Source organism: Mustela erminea, chromosome 11, assembly GCF_009829155.1.
Source record: "Mustela erminea isolate mMusErm1 chromosome 11, mMusErm1.Pri, whole genome shotgun sequence".
Classification (NCBI taxonomy): domain Eukaryota; kingdom Metazoa; phylum Chordata; class Mammalia; order Carnivora; family Mustelidae; genus Mustela; species Mustela erminea.
In genome coordinates, this window is record NC_045624.1 from 54,528,906 (window position 1) to 54,554,708 (window position 25,803).

At 37.2% G+C, this 25,803-nt stretch overlaps 1 protein-coding gene across 3 annotated transcripts in view; it reads left to right on the top strand.

Annotated features, from left to right (window-relative positions):
* Window positions 1–25,803, top strand: part of MACC1 (MET transcriptional regulator MACC1) — a 93,143-nt gene that overhangs the window by 12,656 nt on the left and 54,684 nt on the right. The window contains exon 1 of one of the 3 annotated variants that reach the window (XM_032304033.1): window positions 14,868–15,352. The exons of the other annotated variants lie outside the window; for them this stretch is intronic. The gene's annotated coding sequence lies outside the window, so the exon portion shown is untranslated. Of the gene's footprint in view, window positions 1–14,867; window positions 15,353–25,803 lie in introns of those variants that run through there. 3 annotated transcript variants of the gene reach the window in all.

Here is a 25,803-nt window from a genome sequence, read left to right on the forward strand (position 1 = left end):
CTTGCAAAATTCTACTGATAGAAGTATTAGTGTCATCACTTTCAAGAGGAGGGCACAGGAGAATCATAGAACACAGGACAGGAACCAGGCAAATGCTGTGCCAGCACTCTGCCTTTGACCATTCTGTCATTTTGCACTCTCCCCCATATATAAAGTAAAAAATACAAATATTACTAAGAAATTAAGGTTGAGGTGTGTAATCTGTAAGGTCACACAACTGTTCCACAGCTCTTCTATGACATGAACTCACTTTAAGAGCAAAAACTACCCAGGCTAGAAATTGCTTACTTCTGAGTAGAGAAAATGAAAAATACAAAGATGAGTGAATCACCTAATGGAGAAATCAGAATATGACCTAGGAAGCATGACTCTTACTTCCTAGATTTGGGAGTAGACCAGCAGCTTCTTTGGGGTCTAGTCCTTGCAAGGGAGAGCCCCTACAGGCAGAGCTCTCCATTGAGCCCAGTTTACCCCCACAGTTTACCAGGAGTGTCAGTGTATTCTGTGGGATTTAACTGAAGGAGAAAATGCTGCACCATATCATTTTATTCAAAGCCCACTAAGAGTTACTGGGCAAACAACCGCTTTGTCCCTCACTGCCCTGTGTAAGATAGCCTCAGGCATGCTCAGAAAATAGACCCATTTTCCCTTTTTTTGCTCCAAGGAGGTTTTCATGGTCACTTTGTATGCAGACAGAAGGGAATGACCATCCTTCCTCACAAAATGGATTTAACTAACATTATATCCTTACTGTTATTTTGGCTTAGTTGCTAACAAACCATTGTATAAGAAGATGGGGGTTCACTCACTTATTGAAAATATTTATCTCTACTGAAGTACCTGTAACATTTAATGGTATGGACTCTAGGGCCAGACAGTTGTCAAATCCCATCCCTGGTCTTTACTGTCTGTGAGATTGATCAATGTCGCTGTTTCCTTATCTGTAAATTGTGGCTAATAATAGTACTTGGATCACAGGATTGTTATTAAGATGAAATGCCTGGCATTTCATTAGTGTGTTACTGAGTGGCTGTTCTGTGGCAGACATGTTGTAGGTACTAGGAATAAAGTCATAATCAAGGGAGACTAAAACCTTCCACTTCCCATGGCCTGCATTCAATAATTCTAGTCAGAAAGATATTAAGCATCAAGTTCAGTATACATTTTGATTTCAAGTTATGATTTAAATTACATAATAGGTGTACATATTCATATGTTTAACAATATGGTACTTTATATTAGATAATACTCTTAATGTTTCAGGCACCTTCCACATCTCTTATAATCATTTCAGTTATTCATTGGCCCAGAACTCATTAGGTATATTTATTTTGAATCCTCCCCTAAATTCTAAAAGGCAAGAAACTGAGACTCAGAGAAATTCACTAACATCATAAGTGGTGGAGATAAAATCCAAACCTACATTTGTATCACCAGAAGTCAATGTCCCATAACTGCTCTATGGTGCCTCACAGCCCTGAGATAGGGGGAGGGAAATCACAACCATTTCCTACTGAGAAAAGTGAGGCTCAGGTAAGTGTTTTGGATCAAGGTCAAATAGGTTAGTAAGTGGAAGAGTAAGGACATGAATCCAGGTTTTTGGATTGTCATTGTTTTATCTACAATAGCAAAATTGCACAATTCCACAAACATTTGAAGAGTGGTTGGAAATTCTCTCTAGTTCCTCACACCAAACCACTCTCAAACTTTATTTTTATTATTCATATCATTCTAGGTTTTAACCATGTATACTTTAAAAATCCCTATCAAATGTACCTGAGTCAGTTTTTTGGAATGGGAATGTAGCTTCTCAAATCAAAAATGTTCGAATAGTGGTTAGTTTCTTGGATCATCCCACAAAAGTCTTAATGTTTAGGGGCATGAAACTGCTACGTTAATGAAAACCACTAGATACTAATGATTTGATAGTTTCTCTGGATTTACATGAGGTAAGTTTTCTTTCTCAGTTGATGTTAAAAGTCCTGGTCAGTTGGGAAAGGAAAGACGGAGGATGATTATAGTGAAGGATTACTCTATCACCTGATGGGTCATTTGTCAGTCAGGAAAAGCCTGCATTTTCATTTTCCTGAAAAAAAATCCCATGATAGAATTAGCAGATGTTTCTAACTTTTGTGTGAGACAATAGCCATATTCTCTACAGTTCTTAATTATTAAAAACTAGCATGACTCCGTTTATGCAGTCAGTGATCGGTCAATTCCTTCATGTTCACCTCCCCAAAGAGAATATATGTAGAAAGATTTTTTGGAAACAACTTTCAAATCTAATATTTCTCTGATACTCTCACAATCTCAGTGATGTTGGAAAACTTGGCCCAAAGAGAGAACAATAGGCAAATCAATATCAGCAGCATGAATATATAAAGGAAATTTTGTGGTGACACCACAAACTGTCCTCCTAAGACTGTTAAATTGGCCAGAAATATTCTTTTATATTATGTGGTTTACCTTTTGGAAATACAAGCAAATGTATCCAAATAAGTCCCAGAGCTCTTTCATTTTCCAGAACTTTTGCTTTCATCTACCCACCAGTGAATATGAAAGGGACTTTTCTCTGTTTAGTTTCTTCTTTGGAATCCTAAAGCATTTCCCTAAAGTGTTTTTGATCTCCAAATACTTTTTTTTGAAAATCATTTTTTCCCTTTTATTAAATGGCTCCTTTTAGCCACTTAGACAAAACATTTATTTAAAAATATGCAGTATTGGGGCACCTGCGTGACTCAGTGGGTTGGGCCTCTGCCTTCGGCTCAGGTCATGGTCTCAGGTTCCTGGGATCAAGCCCTGCATCGAGCTCTCTGTTCAGCGGGTAGTCTGCTTCCCCCCTCTCTCTCTGCCTATCTCTCTGCCTATTAGTGATCTCTCTCTCTGCCAAATAAATAAAAAATAAAATCTTAAAATAAATATGCAGTAGGGGCGCCTGGGTGGCTCAGTGCGTTAAGCCGCTGCCTTCGACTCAGGTCATGATCTCAGGGTCCTGGGATCGAGTCCCACATCGGGCTCTCTGCTCAGCAGGGGGCCTGCTTCCCTTCCTCTCTCTGTCTGCCTCTCTGCCTACTTGTGCTCTCTCTCTGTCAAATAAATAAATAAAATATATTTTTTTAATGCAGTATTATGGTTTCCAGAGTGTTGGAACTTCTCCGGAAAAGTTATATTAATTGTCATCATGTTAAAGCAGATAAATACTGAATGAAGAGCACAGAAAGCCAGTGTCCAGCCTGACTCATCTATTACGAAGATTCACTTAGATACTGTAAGTCTCAGTCTGTTGCAGTGCCTGATACATTGTTGTGAGTTATATGAATAAATAATGTTGTATGAATTTGCAAAATAAAGGTAGTCTTTGGTGTTGTATGGAATAGTTGAATCACTATAAGTATATCCAAAATTAATAAAACACTATAAGTTAACTAACTGAAATTAAAATAAAAATTAAAAAACAAAACAAAACAAAAACAGAAACAGAAAGGTAGTCTTAGTCCTGAAAAACTCTAAGTAATCTGTCAATGTTAAGGATCTCTTTTTAGATTCTACCCCTGCATCTTTTATCATACCTATGAGTGAGTTGGACATCATTTAAATCATGTTCAATAGGACGTTTCTTAGAGAATTAGCAAACTATTATTCTTCTGCAAAGGTGAATGGAATTGGAGCAATTCATTTTATAAATTTAATAACTATAAATTCATATATAAATATAAATATTTTATAGGTACAGATAATATATGCAAATAGCATTTTTATAATAACACTAAAATTCATTGATTAGGTCTCCAAGATGTTCATGCTGTAAAGTGCTAAGGGAAATTCAGAATAATTTAATTATACAGAGTAATTAATGTGAATAATATCCCCTTATTTTAGTCTCAAACACATTTGATATTTTGTCTTTCTTACATATATTGAAATTATTTTACTCATGTTCATTTTAAAATGCCTTATAGATGACACAGGGTCTTAAACATAGATTTGAATCTTAAAAAAAAAGTAAGATTTCTGTTGCTTAATCCATTATTAAAGAATTGATTATGTAATTTCACAAATGCAAATTTTACCCTTTAAGTGGAAAGAAACATTATTTGTTAAACAGCATTTAAAATTCCTCTACAGGAGCTTTAGGAATTTTAAAGAGTTAATATATGTCTAAATTGGGATAAATTATTTCCTTCTTACTGGCAGCATCAGTCCCTAGGATGACACCAAAAATTATTGCCTTGGAATTTAGGGTGACACATCGCTTTAATCACTTGTGTGTGGGGCTGGTTAATTCCATTGCCCAGAACTACAGTGAAATATGCAGGCCTGTATTTATTTAATATGGCATCCATGACTTTAAACTCTGCCTTTGGAAATTCATAAATTTCTTTTCAAATGGAAAGGGGGAAATCACTGTAACTGTGTTCCGGTTAATTATTCTTTTTCAGCAGAGGCCATCTGGATATGTGTCTAGACTCTACCCTAAGTATCATCTTAGGGGAATGTCCATGACATATAATTTGGAAAGGATGAGCAACTGTGCCTCTTTCATTAGTGAGGTTATCACTAATAATCTCATATACAAGTACATTTTTTGCAAAAACCTTATCTAATCAAAAAAATTTTTCTTTAAAAATTTCCCTGGTGAGAAGAACCTCATTTCCTCTCCATTTTGGGAGCAATCTTAATGAAAGATATAAGTCTTATTTCCACTAAAATCTAGTTTACAAAAGGAGAATAAAATTTATCATTCAGTCATACATTCATACTATGGTTAGCAAACATCTACTGAATCCCAGACATCATGCTAGCTGGGAAAATAATGGTGAAGAAACACAGACACAGGCCCTGGTTTCATGAAGTTTACCTGAACAATAAACATGAAGCTTACCTGAGCAAGAAGTAGACATCTGTTACAGGGAACCTGAGGTTTTGGGGTTGTTTTTCAGTGTGGTATGATCTAGACCATTGTGACTAATATAAGTGTGAAAATCTGAAAGATCAAGAAAGATAAAGATTGAAAAAAAAGTCCATTGATTTAGAAAAAAAAAATGGCCATAAAGAGAGCTTTGATGGGAGCAGGATTCAGACAAAAGGGAGGACTGAGAAGAAGTTAGAAAACTGATAGCAAGAACATAGAGGGGGATTCTGCCTACAGCTTATCAATGATGAGGAGCAAAGATTATCACAGCTGCTCAAAATGGTGTAAATGTTTGCTGTTTTTGTGAAATGGGGGAGACTTAACAGATGTGTGAGTAAGGAAAGGATCCTGATGAAAGAAAGAGGTAGAATATGAAAGAAAATTACAAAGGAAAATAAGAGGTAATTGACACTGAATGTTTCTTAAAAAGGCAGGAGGGATATGGCTGGAGAACTACAAACAGAATTAGGCAAAGTTTAACAAGTGATTCTTGGTTCCTTATGAAGAGAATCATTTATTGGAGGAAAAAATATAAATACTTATAAATAAAATAAATAAATAAATGGGTATAATCAACTTTTAATTTGGCTCTTTCATTAATTAGACTCTTTCACGTTGCAAGAAATACAACAATGAGATTTTGTTGAAAGGATAGGGAACAGTGAAGGGGCACAGGAAGTCATGGTGACATTTGTATGATCAGGTAGAATCCAACCATACTTCAGGGTATAACTCTTAGTGAACATCCACTAGAATATAGATTCTTTTTTTTTTTTATATTTTATTTATTTATTTGACACAGAGAGAGAGATATATCACAAGTAGGCAGAGAAGCAAGCAGAGAGAGATGGGGAAGCAGGCTCCCTGCTGAGCAGAGAGCCCGATGCAGGGCCCGATCCCAGGACCCTGGGATCATGACCTGAGCCAAAGGCAGAGGCTTAACCCACTGAGCCCCCCAGGCGCCCCAAATATAGATTCTATGAAGGTATAGATTTGTACCTGTTTTCTTCACTGCAATATCCCCAGCTCTTAGAACAGTCCCTGGCACACGGTAGACACTCAGTAAGTATTTGTTGAATGTAGGAATGACAAACAGCTCAGCTCACCTTGCCATTTATAAATGGGTTTCTCATGCTTCCAGTCTCTGTGATTCTGCCATTCCTCTGACTAACTTTTCTTTTACTTTGTTTCTTTCTGTTTCTCATGTCACTGTCAATCACCAGCCCTCCATCCTACTGCTCTCTACTCCCACAGTCTCTGGATATTACTCAAGCTTTTGACTATTTTGTGGTTTTTATTTTCCATCCTGTCAAGGTGCTTATCTTGGTTTTGCAACACTCCAAAGCCTGCAACTCAATTTTGTAGTTTTTCATTTGCATTCCATGAGAGAGATGATTTAATTGGTTAGTTTGTTGCTATTTTATATATATATAAATTGGGCATAGCTTTTATGCCAGAGTACTTCATAAGACTTCTGTTAAGCTCTATAGTTTTCAAATTTGCCTGCAGGAAGAAAAACATTATATATTTCACCCAATAGTCAAACATACACACAGACACATGCACACACAGAAATGGACACATTATGAAACAATACTGACCCCTTTTATTAGTTTAATGCACTCAGATCTATTCTTTACTAGTTTATTTTCTTCTATTCACCCCAGGCTATTTATTTTGTCAATTCTGTTCTGTTTCACTTCCATGTACTCTATTTCATTCTAAAATGTTGGAGAATTGATTCATAGCCCACAAACAACTCAAACATACAGTTTTTCAAACTGAGATCTAGCTTGCGTATGGACAACTTTGTTTTGGACATCAATTTTCAAACCAATCATCTATGATCAGTCATCTATACTCAGGGCAGTAGAATCATGTGTTAAAAGGCATGAAGAACTTCGTGGCTGGATTCTTTTATGAGAAGGGAAAGACACTCCTCTTACATGTAGACGGTGTAGACGGGAGATGCAGTTTGTATGGTATCTCTGATACAGGCAAACTCCTACTTTTCCATTTAATGCTGCCTTTATGCTTCCCATACTCTACCCATTTCATAAACCAACCCCTGCTAAAATGTTGATTGATGAATCCTTGCAGTGGGAATCCCTCTAAGGTATATTTTCATTTTAATATTGTCTTTGTTTTTTGAAGGTTTTATTTATTTATTTGAGAGGAAGAGAAAGAGAGCAAGACTGCAAGAGCAGGGAGAGAGAGAAGCAGACTCCCCACTGAGCAAGGACCTTACATGAGGCTCCCTCCTAGGATACTGGGATCATGACCTGAGGTGAAGGCAGATGTTTAACTGACTGAGCCACTCAGGCACACACACACCCCCCTTTTTTTTTTTTTTAGCATATAGTAAGCACTCACATGTTTATTGCTGTTGTTACAGTGTCAGGATTATTGGCTTTCTAATGGAATGGCAAAAACTGTGGCACAGCAGTTTGGGTCCTAACTCTATTTGCTATGCCTACATACAGACTTGGAAATAATGTTGAACCATCTTTTGTAGCCCCAGGAAGTCTGGAAAGACAAAAGCTGAATCAATCTAAGACAACTGACTATTACTACTTCAGAATATGTTACACAAATTAGAATGAAGAAATGGTGGTTTCCCTCATTGGGTTTTCTTTCTTTCTTTTCTTTTTTAAAAAATATTTTATTTATTTATTTGACAGAGAGAGAGTACAAGCAGGAGAAGCGACAGGGAGAGGGAGAAGCATGCTTCCCGGTGAACAGAGAGCCTGACATAGGGGTCGATCCCAGAACCCTGTGATCATGACCTGAGTCAAAGGGAGACCCTTAACTGACTGAGCCACCCAAGTGCCCTGCTCAATGGATTTTCCTTTTCGACCCCCTTTTAAATATGGTCTTATTTAATTAATTTAACTTAATTGCTCTTGAGAGCAAATCACTTTTAGAACTGAATCATGAATCTCTCAGAATTAAATAACAGATGCCATCCCAGAAGCAGGTGATGATTGGAGGACCCAGGGCCTTTCTTTATGCCTCTTCAATTATATATCTTCTCTTAAAATTGGTTCTATGTGCAAATAAACATATTTTCTCTCAACTTCAGTGGATGTCTATATAGGACCCAGTTCTAAACTTAGAATACTATATAGAGAATTCCCTGAGGTGGTAACCTGGTATTATAGCCTGAGTAATGGCCCCTCCAGGTGTCTACTTCCTAATCCCCAAGAACAGTGAATATGTTACCTGATATGCAAGAATGACTGAGCAGATATGATTAAGGTCTTTACTTTGAGATGGTGGTAGGGGTGGGGGAATGAGGCAGATATCCAATATCCTGGTCTTCCCGGGTGATCTCAGTATAATCAATGAGTCCTGTGCAGAGATGCTTTCCCAGCTTCTGAGAAGGAGTGAGAAAGACAGAGAAACAGAGACAGAGTCAGATGGTGACAGAAAAAGGCAGAGAGATGGACAGAGGCACAGAGAAGGAGAGACAGAGAAAGAGAGAGAGGTGATGACAGGATTAGAAAGATGTCACTTGAGAAGATTCAACCTGCTGTTGCAGGCTTTCAAGATGGAGGAAGTGGATCTCGGCTAAGAAGTGTGGATGGTGTCTGAAAGTTGAAAAAGTCAAGGAAATGGGTTCTCCTCCAGAGGTACTAGGAAAGAATGTATTCTTGCTCATATCTTGGTTTTAGTCTAGTGAGATTCATGTCAGCCTCCTGACTTTCACAACTATAAGATAATAAATTTGTGTGGTTTAAACCACTAAATTTGTGATGATTTGTTATGGTGGCAATCAAAAACAAATATACTCAGAATGATATTGTTAGCAATATCATTTGTGGAAATATAAGCAGCCAACCTCAAATAGGCTCTGACATCCCAGATGGATGGGAATCCTTACAGGATAATGGGTAAGTGACTTAAAACATTCCTCCTTTGGTATGTCAACCAGAACACAGGATTTTTTTCTTTTCTTTTTTTTTTTTAAGATTTCACTTACTTATTTGGCAGACAGAGATCACAAGTAGGCAGAGAAGCAGGCAAAGAGAGAGGAGGAAGCAGGCTCCCCGCTGAGCGGAGAGCCCAGTGCGGGGCTCGATCCCAGGACCCTGGGATCATGACCTGAGCTGAAGGCAGAGTCTTTAACCCACTGAGCCACCCAGGTGCCCTGGATTTTTGTACCTTGTAGATAATCCTGTGTTTCTATAGAATCCAATCTCTTAACCCACTGTGGTTTAATACTTATTAGGAACATGCAGAAGAAGAGGCCGTATTCCCCGGGTATGAACTATACCGCTACATTATTGCAGAGCTTCAAGCTGACAGAAAAATTAAACTGTTCTTGAAAAATCCCAATGACGGTGTCTGCAGCACATAGCAGTATATGGATGGATATTAACATTTAAAATGTTTTGTGTCTTCTTTGTGCAAAACTTAAAAAAGTTCAAGAAATATATATAGTGAAACATATTATACAAACCATATTAGCAGATGAATTAGGATTATTTTGTCTTGGGTTCTAGATTGTGAGGTTTACGCACACATATAACTATTAAATGAATGCACAAAATCGCTATTTTATCAAAGTTCTACACATTCTTTGGATTTAGTGACAAATGTACATGTATATACTTTGGAAACTTTCTGGAAAATATGTAAGTTCCAGGGATGTTGATATAAAAAACAGTTGAAGATGTTAACAAAGAGTGATGTTGGTATAAAAGTGGCAATTGCACCAATAAAAATATAGATGAATCAACAAATGCACAACTCTTTAGGTTATAGTTAGGAGGCAAGTAACCCATAGACGTTCCAGCAAAAGCTGCACAGAGGGTCCTCTGTTGTTGATTAGTAGCAAAAGGGCAGCACGGAAACATCTTATGATCATGCGAACAGTTGGCACATGTTTTCTTGTGTGTTATCCTGAAAGCAGTGAGCGAAAGAAAACAGTGATGAACTTCTCAACTTCTCAACTTTTACAGCTTGGTGGGGGTCAATTTATGGATGATTCATCTTATGGTTGAATAAAGAGTCAGAAAGATGTAATGAAGGAAAATATGAAATTGTAAGAACAATTTGGCTCCCTTTCTTAATCTTGGGAAATAAGATCAGTCTGACCTAAATTAACTTTGGCCGTAACATTTTACTATGATTTGAGGTATTCACTGAAATTAACTGGTAAATGGCACAGTTATTAACTGTTTTTGGAAAGTCACAGTATGATCATGACTCAGAGACAAAGTGGCCCAGAAAACGGATGTCACAGGCAGCCCAGGGGTCTGAGAGTCAATAATAATGAAAGACAACAGAGAAAAAACTCCTGGGGGAACTTTCTTCTAAGCTTCAAATGTGGCCTTTCTCTCCAAGATAACCTCATACTGGGAAATATCTGAGCATGTGGGGAATATGGCTGTTTCCTATTACTTTTTCTGGTATATTTGTCCTACAGAGACCAAACATGAGTGACATTTAACATAGGTCATTGAAGGATACCAAGAAAATCCCCTTTTGATTATTAAGTAACACCCTTTTTTTGTGTGTTTGATTTTCCCCTCTGGAGGCAAGAAATCACTAGCTATGCTCTTTTACTAGATGTAGAGAGGGAATAAAGCCTAAATTCTAAACAGCTGGAGAAAAAAATTACCTCTGCATTAATAAACAACTGACAGCTTCCATGTAGTTAAAGAATTTTAAAGTTAGAAGGAACTGTAAGCAAGGCTTCCTTATTTTACTGGTCAGTTTAATTTAGGTCAACAGCCGCTGTGGAGTTTTTGGTATTTAGAGATGAAATAAGATCCAGTCCTTGATCTGATGGAGTCTAACAATAACAGGGTAGGCAGAGGTACTCTCTGTGTCATTGAAGTAAGAACTGTGTTAGGTATATGTATCAGTTGGAGTTTTGACCTCCAAGCAATAGCAAATGAGTTTGATATAAATTGAAAAGCAACACACCAAACTCCCTCCCATAATTTCTAGGGGGTTGCTGGAAAGCCAGAGCAGCAGCCAAAACAATGCCATTGGATAAATTCATTGTTTTTGCTAGCCCAAGAAACCACAGTTTGCATGATCAACATCAAGAGTCCTAGACCCGGGGCGCCTGGGTAGCTCAGTGGATTAAGCTGCTGCCTTCGGCTCAGGTCATGATCTCAGTGTCCTGGGATCGAGCCCCGCATCGGGCTCTTTGCTCAGCGGGAGCCTGCTTCTCTCTCTCTCTGCCTGACTCTCTGCCGACTTGTGATCTCTCTGTCAAATAAATAAATAAAATCTTTAAAAAAAAAAAAAAAGAGTCCTAGACCCTACTTTCCATGACCATTACAGCCACATTCAGTGTGGGACATTGTTGACACCACTGCCTCTGTTCACGAGAGTGGATTCTCCCCTATCCCTACTTCTTTGTGTCGCCAGTTCCTAATTCCAGCTCCCAGATGGCTGTGTCTGATTAGGTATTCTGAGTGCTCTGCTCTTATCTACCAGGCTGGCTGGGTCAATGAGTCATTGCCGTTTCAGCTTCCATGTCAGTTGTCACTATTAGAGTATGGATGTAGTGAGGCAGGTTTTAAATGAGGTGGCTGGGTGATGGACACTAGGACACTATATACTATGGTGAGTGATAGGAATTGTGTCAGACTGTTGAATCACAGACCTGTACCCTGAAACAAATAATATATTATATGTTAATAAAAGATTAAAATTTTTTTTAAAAATTAAAAAATAAAATATTCACAGTTTAGTACATCACAGTCTTTAGCTTAAATAATTCTTTGGGTGGCTCCTATTTTATTTTTAGTTTCTTCTCGTCCTTTTTCTCTGGTTTCTCTCCATGATTGTATCTGAGGGTATGGTAGGAGGAGAGACATAGCATTATGGTGTGGCAAAAAGAAGGGGGCCTGAAGTCCATGTGATGCTATCTGGGTCTGGTCTTGTCACCTGCTGTGGAGTTGTCTGGTTTGATTCTGGTGCTTGACCAATGGACCTTTTGGGAACATTGTACAAGCATGGCAAACATCAATGGATGATTTTTACCATTTTTCTATAGTCACAAAGGAACAGTGTAGCCTCTTTGCCTAACCCCTGGCATCCTGTCCACTGGCCCTCTTGGCACCTTCACATCCCAACACTTAGGGATGCAGGTATAGTTAGTACCTGGTTAGCAATCCCAACTGGGCAATAAGTAGTGTAAATTGTGTGACTGAACATGGAGCCTCTGTTTCCGGTATATTTGACTCTTCAACAACTACCAATATGTTTCTACTGAAGCATCCCTCTGAGTTCCACTCCATCTTTGGCTTGCTTCCCTGGGATCACTAGGGTTGGCTTTCCATACCCTATTTCCGTCTGTCAGGAAATAACGTTTGTCCATATTCTACTTATTTTTTAGGTACAATAAATACTATGGCTGCAAGTGATCATGGTTTCACGGGTAAATGAACACATCTTGGATTGGTGTGAAAAAAAGTCAACCCAGTGAGACATCTCCATAAATTAGAAACATGTAAGGGGAAAAGTAGGGGCAAAGAGGTCAGAAAAGAGATTTTTAAGGAAATGACACAGAGGTATATGCTGACCATCAACTCTGTGCCCAACTTTAGATCATTTAGATTATGGTCCCATAGGTAGGCTAAGGGGCTGACAGCCTTTATGACATGATAGAGAAGAGTTAGGAAGACTTTCCATTCCAGATAACAGTCACCTTCAGCAGCCTGCCTTTGTGTCTGATGGCTCAGAGAAATATCATTGTGTGTCAGCAAGATCTAGAAGGTTCACTTCCTCCACAGTGGCTGACAGCTAGAAGACAGGGTAGTGTGTGGGGACCAAGAAAATCCCATAGTAGGAGAAGTTTAAGGAACTAACAAGTGGCAAGAGACTTACCTCCCTTGGGTGAAAGAGATTAATGGTAAGGAATTATTTAAGTAGTCCAAAGTTCAGAGATATACGTTGAGAGCCGGGAGATTAGATTATAGGGGAAATGAGCCAGAGATGCTGGAGTGATCAAAATCATAGAAGAAGGCAGGGCTGACTGTCCAGGATGCAGTCATGGGGCTGAGGGCCAGTATTTGGAAGCTGTTAAGAAAGCCAGGTACACCACATGAAGCATAGCCATGAAACAATTAGTGCTGATCCATGAGAGCCTTCATTTCAGGCACTGTCAGGAGTTAAACTGATGGATTTAATACCTTACCTTTTTGTAAATAAAGATTATGGAAGCCACACCAGACTAGACCACAGGGGGACTCTGATAACAGTACTCTTTACATGAATTTGAGAGTTCTTTTAAAGTAAATGTTTGTTTTCTGGGACAAATAGAAATGATACTGGTATTGGGGCATCTGGGTGGCTCAGTCACTTAAGCATCTGACTCTTGATTTTGGCTCAGGTTCTGGTCTCAGGGTGGTGAGATTGAGCCCACAATGGTCTCCACACTCAGCAGGGAGTCTGCTTGAGAGTCTTTCCCTTTGTCTCCCCCACCCCATTTGTGAGTGTGAACTCTCTTTCTCTCTCTCTCAAATAAATCTTGAAGAAATGGCTTTGGTATTAACATCCAGTTTAGAGTTGATATCTCATTATTTCATTCATTGGTTATTTATCTGAGTTAGTGAAGTAGGAATAAAATAAGGTGTTGCCTTCTTACTGGAAGGTGTTACCTTCACACACACACACACACTCAAGGAAACAAGGTATAAAAACTGTTAGGAGAAGACTAGAAAAAATATTATGCAATTCATAAGGAGGGAGAAAATAAATGACTGGAGGGAGCTACTTGAAGAAGAGTGTTTTTTCAATGAGCTTTGAAAGAAAGGAAAGATTTGAACATTTAAATGTAGGCAAAGAATATTTTAGGGAGAAGAAACAGCATGGAGAACAAAAGGTCTGTAGGGTCTGGGGAAATGGAGAGCCATTTGTTCTTGAAGGAATATAAATAGCAAAAGACAACTTAGGTTCTAGTCAGAAGATTGAAGGACTTGTGACAAAGGCAGATAAAATAGCACGCTTTGGATTGTGGGACCACCCAAGGGGGTACTTCAACAGAACTCTGGGTGGATTAAGCAGCATGGGCACATGAAACCCCAGGGTTCCTTAGGGAGGCAGCATTTAGAAAGAGTAGAGAGAAAGTGCAGAAAAGGGAAAGAAATTTCTCCTTTGTCACTTATACACTATCTCCTTATTTATTTATTTTTTTTAAGAGAGGGAGAGGGGTAGGGGCAGAGAGAGAAAGGGAGAGAGAGAATCTCACACAGGCTCCACACCAGTCATGGTCTTCCATCTCATGACCCTGAGGTGATGATCTAAACAATAACAACAACAACAAAAGGTTGGACTCTTAACAGACTGAACCACCCAGGTACCCTACCATCTTCATATTTTAGGTGGATCTTTCCATTATGTTTTGGGGCTCAGGGCAAGCCAGGGCTTGTCTATATCCATTTTCTGGGTTGTGTCTAAGAGGAAATGAAAGGCTCGAAAAAGTTGCTATGTGAGCAAATGGAGGAAACACATTCCTTGGCTGGCTTTCTTTCTTTCTTTCTTTCTTTCTTTTTTTTTTTTTAACATTCTCTTTTCCCAGAGTTGCAAAGAAGTGAAACAATCATTGCACCTTTCATTTTACCTAAGTTTTAAAAATCCATTTTTCTTTTTTTTCCCTTCAATTTTCTTGTCCTTGAATTTCAAGCCATCAGAAATAATGCTAGAATATACAGAAGGAAAACACAAAATCAGAAAATGGAAGGAAATATCAAAAAGGGATTCCATTTTGCTCACATTTTTGAAAGCACATTAAAAAAAAAAATCCAGGGCATTTTTGTCAGATGAAAGGTCAAAGATCTCCACTGTGTCTGTCACACCTCTGAGTGAAGATCACAGTGCATATGTAGGAGAACACCAGGGACGCCCTCATTCACAGGCTCCACCAGGCAGTGAGGCATCCTCAGCTCTGACTCACTCAAAGAGAATCTGGCGGGGCAGGTTCCACCTCTGCAGGAGGATTTGTTTGCGTGAGGAGTTTTGAGTCCTTGCCTATACCTAGGGAGCTGTCTCATTCCTTGGCAAACATCAAACCACTTTTGTTTCCTTTTATAGAAATAGGTCTATATTTACAAATTATTCTTACATATTCCCACCTGACCTGACTGTTTTAATGCTTTGCTTTACTGTTCTGCTTTTTATTTATATAACCTTTTTCCCTAGAGTGAAACTGTAACCATCCACCCTCTTCTCCTGGTTTCAGGTGAGGAGTCTGAATTGTGGGTATTGTAGTTCTTTTGCCTTTTAGGGTTTCTGGTTGGGCAACCTTGGAGTCACAGTGGGAGGACTTATAGTCCCAGGTGTCTCGATAAGCAGCAGTTCAGCCACTACACACAGAGGGAGACACATTTGAAGAGAGTCCTGGGTTTTGGTAGAGTGACTTCCATTCACAAAAATGATGTTCCTGAACTGAAGAAGCTGGGGTTCATTTCCACAACTGTAAGTGTTGTTCTTAAAAAATTAATATCTTTTCACTACTGTTACGTAGTACACACTAGGAAACCATGTAATTTCCAGAAGAATTGAACAAACTAAATGCTTCTTCCAGCCTAAGTCCTGCTTGGAAAGAAAAAAAGGAAGGTAACTGATATTCAGTGATTTTGTAGGACATGGTATAAGAATAAACTTTGAGAGGCTAGAATGATAACTCGAGAAATAATCTAGAATAAAATAATTCATAAAAAGAGGAAGAAGATATGCAACATTCAAAGTCAAATTAGAAACACACACACACACACACACACACACACACACACCTGTTTCTGGCTTGCTTCATATACATAGATGGTAGAAATCCTCTGAAAACTTTTAACTGTTTTAAAAGACAACCAAGTGAGTTGAAGACTACAGACACTGAAGTCAGATAAAGTTGAATTTGAAGGCTCCACTACTTATCAGATGTGTGGCCTTTGGTAGATATTTCACCTGGTCAAGCCTCAGTTTCCTCATTTGTGGAATTGGTATGAAATCTACCTCATTGGGTTAATAGATGAAATTTGCATCATACTAAGTAGTTGATTAGATAATAACTGAAGTAGGATAAGTTTGACTTTTTCCTAATTTTCAACTAATCTTCAAAAACAGATTAAATAAACTTTTTAATGTGATAAGGTGATTCCACTTATATGAGGTATTAAGAGCAGTCAAATTTATAGAAACAGAAAGCAGAATAGTGGTTGCCAGGGGTTGGGGAAGGGGAAATAGGAAATGTTTAATGGGTGCAGAGTTTTGGTTTTGCAGTTTGAAAATGTTCTGATGATTGGTTGCACACAATGTAAATATACTTAACACTAAACCATACACTTACAAATGGTCAAGTTGATAAGTTTTATGTTATGTGTTTCACTACAATTTAAAAAAATAGATCAAAGAGCATGTGGTGAAAATTCTGGTACCTCCAATTTATTAATATGTCCCTCACTCTTGAAAAATGTCTAAGTCCATTTTCAGAAGATTGATATTGGATCACCTATGTTAGTATCTGTTTTTTACATTCCAATAATAAATAGTGATGATGATGAATTTCTGGTATATTCTTGAAGTTGTCTCCACCTTAATGGTCATCTTTTAATAATACTCTCCTTAACTTAGTTATGTGATTATCTCTAATTCATAATAGTGATATTCAATATAATTTTATGGGTACTGTATAGAATCTAGGAATTAAGAAGTCATAATTATTAATTATATCTCAATTGCATTATTTATTCAGGTTTTCTCACCTTCATTGTAGCTTATTTATAAACAGATTATTTTTATGTGTCTTTTGTCTTAGAAATAACAGACTGTCAAGACAAGATCTGTTAAATGCCACGTTATCTTAAAATGTATTAGCTTATTTGGAGGACAAAAGGCAACTTGGAATTCTCTTGATTTGAATCCTGGAAGTTTGTCATTGTTGAACTTCTGGAAAATCCTTTCTTGAAAGACCAATGCATTCCTAGCTATTAAGACTATCCCCTAGGGTATTTAGTGATAACCGAAGGTCATAGCAACACGTGTTTGTGACAAGTGTGCAAGGTTTTACATGTAATATACCACATGAATTTAAATCCTCTCGGAAGCTACGTCAGGAAATCCAGGTAACATCAGAATGAAAATACAGCAGAGGGAAAGCCGCAGAAGTACTTGATAAATACTTGCCAAAAGAGACCACTGTTTTTGCTATTGAATGCTGTCTCTGGCCTACTTTGTCTAGGAGGTGTCGTTTATTTATTTAACAACTACTTCTAGCAATCCTGCAATGTTCTCCCCCTGGGCAGGACCCTGGAGTTAAAGTAATTGAGACTTAGTCCTTGAGGGGATCCTGATCTACTCTAAGAGAAATATATTCATAAATAATTAAAGGGAGGAAGTGCTAATCCACTAATCATGACTACCATTCGTGGCATCACCCTTCATTAATTCCCACTTCTTAGAATATATGATGCTTAATATCAGGGGATAAAAGGAATGCCAGAAATCTTTGCTTGAACTGTCATCATTAGAGATTAGAAGATATAAGCTTCCAAACTTTTATCTGAGCCCATCAAAAGCAGAATGGAGTGAAAAGACTCAGAATAGCCGAGAAAGGGAAGGCCATGACCTAATGAATATTAAGAGGACACCCCGGGAAGTGTGGAGCTTTAGCCAGACCTGGAAGGCAGGAAAAAATGAAGAGCCTATCTCATCTAAAGCAGTATTCCCCAAGCTTCACATGGATGAAATGATTTTAGGAAGTAGATAGAATGGACAATCAATAACATTGAGTAATGCTGTGAGGGAAGTTAGCATGTTTTTCAAATTTCTTTCCAGTTTTCAAGGACCGAGTTTAATTACTGTTGTTGATATGACTTCAACTAACACTCGCTTCCAACCCTTGTTTTTAATTCTCCTTTGTAAGAATTATAGAGTAAGTAACAGGGTCAATGATTTTAGCAGGCAAAAGGTATTTAATTGTAACTTAACTTTTAGAATAACATTTATTTTTGTATGTATTGTCTATTTATTCCAATAGACACTGTTTTTTTAATCCATTTATGATACTGCTAGAAATGTGTTTTTATTTTTAAATACATAAATTTTTATTTATCCTTATCTTTATTTTAAATAAATTTGTATTTATACTTATTTTTTATTTATCTTTATTTTTATAATACTTATCTGAGCTAAAATCAGAGTGGATTTACAGAGAATATTAAGTAAAAAATAGTTCAGATCATACTTGGTAATGGAAAAATCATGAAAAGGTGCCAGAATGCATGAAGTTTGGGAAACATTGAAATAGAGGCACTGTCAAATACAAAAATTAGGAAGTGAAATGGAATCAGTTATATTTATGTATAGCTTGGAAGGAAGGACATTTGGTATTCTATGAATATCTTTGGATAACGGTGCTGGAATAAGGTTGATTGTGGAAGCTTTAAAAAGATCTGGACTTCAGCTTCTATGTGGTGTCCTGACTCAGGGACATGGTGAAAGTCGTGCTCTAGGAAGATCATCTAAGGAATGGCTTGTAAGTGGTTTGGAGCAGAGGGCACATGAATGCAGGCAGAGTGCTTTGGGCATAGGACTTAATAATCTGAGCATGATGAACAACAGAGAGGAGGTTGACTATTTCCTCCTAAGATTTTATTTTCTCTGGAGAATTATCTCTTAATTATTATAGTCATCATCTTGCTCAGAGATGAGACTCCTTTATTGGGTCTTTCATGAGAATATCTTCATCTTTGGCCAGGAGAATAGTTACCAGGTTTGACTTCTATGTATTTTAAAGTGGAGTTTTCTGTGTCTCTCCTTTTACTGAGAAGGGCACTTAATTTGGATGTTTCCCTAATATAAAATACATAGTAGATAGATATTTAAGGATAGGCAGATATCGCAAAGATTCTCAGCTTAAACAATAAGATATTAGAAATTAAAAAAAATATATACAGCACTTTCCCTTATCCTGTTCTCTACTTTCCCACCTCAGAGGTTGCTACTGTCCTGTCTTTGTACATTATCTCTCCATTGTATGCATTTATTTTTCTGTTTTTATTTGTGTGTTTTTATTCTTCCTGCCACTATGTGAATATATCCACAAACAGTATATAACATTGTTTTGAATGTCTAAAAAATTTTTATATAAACGTTAGCATATATATTATTTATCTGCAACTTGCTCTTTTTTCTCAGCATTGCACTTTGGAGATGAATCCATGTTGATTTTGTAGCACAACTTATTCATTTTCATAGCTATGTGGTATTTTGCTATCATAAGTAACACTAAAATAAGTATTTTTTACATATGCACTTGGGTAGTAATATAAGAATTACTGTAGTGACTGTTTCAGGGAATAGATTTGCTGAGCCATAGGCATATGCATCTTCAGTTTTATGAGATACTGATAATAAATTGCTTTTCAAAATGTTTATATCACATTTTATTCCCGGCCAAAATGAATGAGAGGAACTGTTTCTCTCCATTCTCAACACACTTATTTATCTCAAATGTTCTAAATAAATAGTCTTTCCAGATGTAACTGAAAACCAGACACTGTGGCATCTGAGCATCTAAGATATTTTTGGAACATTCCAGTCTCTAAAATATAGTGCAAAATTTGATTTCAAATCAACTTTCTTATTTTTCAACCTATGTGAGAGACTAATAATAATGATGATGATAATATTAACAACTATTAATGTCACTGAATGCTTACCATGGCTGTCCTAAGCACTTTAATTACATTGTCTTATTTAACTAATTTGGGGGACAGATAATGTATTATACCAATTTTAGAGATGAAGAAACCAACTCACAGAAATACTGCATCAACAGTTGGTAAGTAGGCTTGGTGGATTTAATATACACTCAGTCTATTCCAGTTAGGACAGGTGAGAAAGGATAGGTGGGAACAGACTGGAAAGAGAGACATTAAGGTATCATAATCCTTAACTTGCAAAAAGTTAAAATCTAGTTAATATTTAAATTATATCAAGAGAATATTTAATTTAATTTAATTTTGCCTAGGTAAATTGGAAAATGACCCTTATAGGTTATCAAACTTTACTGAGCCTTGGAGATGAGAGAAAAGAAGTAAAGAGGCATGAAAAGGAAGGGAGTGGCTTTTTATAAAGTATGAGGAAGTAGAAAATAGGAGATATATTTGGTGAAGTTAATTTATCTAATTAATTCAACAAATAATTTCTGAACAACTGTACTTTGTGAGGCACTGAGCTAAGTTCTGGGATACAGAACTGAACAGGAAAAGCACTATCCCTTCCTATAGACAGATGTGCTTTGAGATTTAGTATTTGGGGTACTGGGGGCAAAAAAAACAAAGAGAACAAGACTGGAAAGACAGGTTGTGTCTAATTACAAACGATTTTCAAATGTTGGTCCTAGAAATGTGTACTTTTTTCTGAAGGCAGTGAGAAATCAGTATGAGTCACTGTGAGGTGAGTTGCATTATTCATTAATTTATTCAGTAAACATTTATTCTGCCTGTGCTTTGCTTGTGCTGGAGATGTAGAGATGGCAGAGCTCATATTACAAAGGAAGTGACAAATAAGTATATAAAATTGATAATACAGTGTGAGAACTAAAACAGGGTTTTATACAGGATAGAGATGCCTAACCCAGCCTGGAAAAGTGTAGTGAGGACTAGGAGGGCCACAATGGGAGATAGTCCAAGGTGGTTTTGGGATAAAGAAAATTGCTTGAAGAAATTTAACAACCGAGTTTAGTCTTTTTTTTTTTTTTTCTTTTTTTTCAATTTAAGTACAGTGGACACACAATGTTACATTAGTTTTGGTTATACGATGTTGTCATTTGTGGTATGCTCACAAGTGTGGCCACTGTCTGTCACCATGCAACCGTATTATATTACCACAGACTAGTATGTACCTTTCATTCCTATGACTTACTCATTCCATAACTGGAAGCTTGTATCTCCCCTCCCCTTCATCCATTTTGCCAGTCCTCCACTCCTCTCTCCTCTGGTAACCATCAGATATTCTCTGTATTTATAGGTCTAATCCTGTTTTTGTTTGTTGGTTTATTTATTTTGTTTTTTAGATTCCACATATAAGTGAAATTATGTGGTATTTGTCTTTCTGACTTATTTCACTTAGCATAATGCCCTCTTAGGTCCATCATGTTGTCACGCATAGCAAATTCACATTTTTGTGGCCAAGTAATGTTCCTCTGTGTGTGTATACCACACCTTTATACCTTCATCTATGGGTACAGTCTTTTACAGAATAGCATTTATTTGCTTTTTCTGGTTTCAAAAGTGTTGAATGTTCACTCCATGTTGTGGGTGGGATCTCCCAGAGGTATTGAAGACTGCAGAATGAGAAGAGTAGGGGGCTCATAGTGGTGTCCTCTGACATAAAACATGAAGGCTTAATTAAAGGAAGAAACAGCCATAGTGGAGACTGAGAAGGACAGGCCAAAAAAATAGGAGGAAACCCAATGATGAGTAGAGTGAGTGAAGACAAAGGAAAACTTCCAACAAGGGAGAAGTTAACAGTGTCACATGTCAAAGCAAAGCCTAACAAGAATGAAAGGTGGCCTTTACATTTCTGTGGTAGTGTTGCCCAGAGCAGTTTCAACAGAGTGGCCAGGTCAGACACCAAGAATGCTATTACTAGACCTGTGTTTCAGTGACATGACTTTCATGCAGTGGGCAGAATAGCATAGGAAAAGAAGAGAAAAAGAAATGGAAGGCTAGTGCAATGGAGAGGGGATTAAGTCTCCATAAAGGATGTAATAAAGACTAGCTCAGGGCAGTTGCCATGGCATTAGATAGAAAGAGATGTGGCAAGAAGGTTTACCGAGTAGATGGACATGATATATGTGAGAGAGGATGGAGTTCAAGAGGCTCCAAGATTTTATCTGATATAACTGAGAAGATTGCAAAACCATCAACAGAGTTCGGGGGGGGGGCGGGAAACAGGAATTTTATTGGTGAAAATAAGGAAAGAGAGCTGAGTTCTATTATGGATATGTTGATTTGAGGGACATATGGAGATGTACAAGGGTATGGCAGCATTCACACTGAGACAGTCTGAAGGGGCTGTTAAGGTTCTGCAGCTCAGGGCAGAGATCTAGGTTAGAGACAAAGATCAGTGAGTTTTTCCTATAAAAATGGGACATAGAATCATGGGGAAGGCTGAAATAGCTCAAAGAGATCTCTGAGAGTGAAAAAAACAAGAAAATCAGGGACAATATTTAAATAAACAGGTAACATAGTTGGAGTCACTGAAGAAAACATGGAAGGAATGATCAAAGCAATAGCAGGAAAACCACTAGGATATTAATGAAAGAAAGTAGAGGAAAGGGAGTTTTAGGAAGCCGTGGTCATGACCAAATCAGTGGCAGGCAGTACAATCAGGAAGAGGACCATGGAAGACCTTTGGGATCCAGGCTGCTTGCTACATTTGCTTTGTCTTGGAAAAACGTTTTTGGAATATTTATATCTTTTGTAATACTGTGACTTACACTGTCTTCTACGTTGTTGTTGTTGTTCTTTTTTTCTGTCTTAATTTCTTCTTTCCTTTTGCGTGGAGTTAAATACTTACTTTTGTTTAATTCTATAACATGGCTTTCGATTTGTCTTCCTGACTGAAGTTGTCTTCTAGGTTGTTGTCTTCTAGGTGGTTGTTGTTGTTTTTCTTTTTTTCTGTCTTAATTTCTTCTTTCCTTTTGCATGGAATTAAATACTTACTTTTGTTTAATTCTATAACATGGCATTCGATTTGTCTTCCTGACTGAAGTTACAAGAAATATATTATGACCAAAATGACATTACTAGAAACTAACCAGTTTAACTTCATGAAAATTTTGCCTTAACAAAGGCAAAATTTTATATGGGTTTCTCTTCTTACTTTTTGTCATTCGAAAGAAATAAGGTGTATTAATTCACATATCAGTTCATATACCAAATTTTCTTTTTACTTACTAAAAGTTTCTCTTTCATATCTATAGCTAAATTTAATTCTAGACCCTCAGACTAAGCTATAGAAGCAGGCCGTAACCTTGTGTGATTGAAAAGTAGCATGTCTCCAACAGAGACCTCTCAGTGGATGATTCTCTTTTTTGGATTATTTCGATATACTGAAAATTCAGTAAAAAATTGTCTTTGAATATAAAGATTCAAATAATCCAGATGTTAAGTAAATCCCTCTGTATTTACATGTAGCTTACAAACTTAATGAATGTAGTTTAATGTAATACCTATAATCCAGTCTGTTTTTCTGTATTCTCCTGGGAAAAGAAAGCATGTTTGTTACAGCTCACATATTTACTCAATAATATAGACTCATTTATCCTATCTTTGGTGTTTCAGTCAAGTTTCCAAAGGTTGATGCTATAAATGAGCTGGCCAGTTATTTAGGTAGCGCATTTCATTCAGACTAGCATTTAGACAAATCTGTGTTGGGAAGCTAGGGCTGATAAAAAGGTGTTAGAGACTGTGCCAGGTAGAGATACTTGAAAATAGTATTTTTAAAAACTGAACAATCAAGAGAGGCTTTAATATCTGTCCAAATATATTTGCAAAGATATTTTAAAAACATAAAGTTATTCTTACTCACAAGAAAAAATAATATACAAGCTTAGAGAATGAAAAGTAAGTTAAAACGCCAGGTTTCAGATTCCTCATCTGCAAATTCTGACCTCAGAAGCACAGCAGTTTGCAGTTTCCTCTGAATTCTTTCAATTATCAATATTCTAAACATATGGAATATTTGGAGTCCTTACTTTTTGTTTTACTTAATATTTTGATGATTTATTCACATCATCACATACGAAGATACCACACTTTTTTTTTTTTTACATTATAGATATGTCAAAACTTACGAACTAGTCTCCTATTGAAAGTTGTTATGTGCTTTGAAGTCTCTAACTATTAACACAGCTACAGTGGTCATTTTTGCAAAGTAATAGAATATTAAACTGAAAATTTTGGCTAAGATTCTAAAATAATTGATTGGAGATACAAAAAGAGGTATCTGACTAAAATCCCAATTGGGGATATTTTTACAGTTCGTGAGCTCCTTTCTCACTTCTAGGTTATAAAAAAAACTATAGGGAGAAAGAACACAGGATTTTGTGGGAATGATCTGGAGAGCTAACCCAATGCAGAGGGGGCAGAAGTGAGGAATGGTACTTTTTATCTCAAGCTTTGAGGAAGTGGCTTTATTGCAAACTCCTGGAAAGCTTGACGTGTCTTTCTGCTTAAAAAAAAAAAAGCTGAAGGAGTAGCTGACAAAAGAGTTAGATGCGTGGCTCATTTCACGAGGGGTGCAGTCATAAGCTTCGCAGGATCCCCCAGAGCTCACTTGTGCATGGTTGCGTGTATACACACACACACACACACACACACACACACACACACACACACACACACAGTACCAGCAATAAACATTAGCAGAGACAAAAGCAGCTTTCCATCATACCAGTAGAGTAAAAAAGTTCTGTTTTCTCTCTCCCTTTCCTTCCCCATTCCCCAGTTTTGGAGGCTTCAGTACCAGGATCTTGTAAGTCAGGTGATGGAGGAGGTGTGGCAGGAAAAGGGGCACACAACACTCCCTCCCCCAAAGGCTGTAAAGCTGCAGGGCAGGGGGATCTGTCTTAAGCTGGGAGTCCAGTGTATTGATGGAAATACTGGATGAGACATTCTAATTTATGAAACAAAGCTGTGTTTTACAACTTAAAGTAACCGCAGAATTTTCTTTCGGTCTAAGAGTGACCAGAAGATACACGAGGCCAACTGGGGAATTTTTATTAGTGGTATTGGAAAAAACTGCCCCCCCAACCCCGTGAATACATTTTTAAAAGGAAAGTGGTAGACAGAAATGCAGTTGCGTTCTGATTTCATCTCACAAGTGTTTTTAAAATGATCACATACCTATCTTTGCCTACATATAAGGAACCAGTCTTAAATAAGTCCAGTATACGAAGTTATGGATTTCTAGAGTGGAGTAGAGTTAATTAATTTGCAGTGGAAATAATTGAAACTAAAACCATATTCCACGTTGCACCTTCCAAGATGGCAATCATAGCTACATGTGTCTTTTAAATTTTAAATTAATTAAAATTAACAATTCAGTTCCTCAGTTATGCTGACATATTTCAAGTGTTTAGTAGTTACAGAAGGGCAGATTTGGAACATTCCGAAAACCATAGGCTATTTGGTCCTTATAATAGACATTTAAACATTTAATTCTTAAAAAACAAAGCGTCAAAGTCATAATTACTATTCCTACTTAATAGATAAAAAATGAAGATCAGAGACGTTTAGGAACTTGATCAATTTCTTTGATTCCAGGTCCTGTGTTCTTTTCTCTAAATCACATTTTTTGACCCTCAAAACAAGCAGAAAATATAAAATCAGCTTTACTCCACTTTCACAATACAATGGGGAATATTCTAAGATCTAGAAATCCCTAAGGGAAGGAGACTTTGCCCTTCTCTATGTCATTACTATTGGAGGGAAACAACACAGTCTTGTTTCTCCTTTCTGATAACTGCCATTTTACAATCCATAACATTTATTTACAGAGGTAGGTGCAACTAAAAGATAATTTTAATGAGTGGGAAGGGTATTAGTAACAATAACAAGTCCTAAATGTCTGCTCTTACCTATGTTATTCCTTCACTTCAGTAGGGGTCTCTAAAAAGCTCCTCACTGACTTGGATATGTCTAGATTGTTTTGAGACTTGCTCTCTGTATTATTTTTATGAATGATCAATGAAATTTATAATAAAACTGCTTCACACTAAACATGTAATGGTTTATTGCAAATGACTGTTTTACTGGTAGTGAGGAGTATAGGAGCAATGGTAGGAAATGATCATTAGCAGTGAGTATGAACACACACACCCTTCCTTTCTAAGAGACCAGAAAATTCCAGCTGGTGCA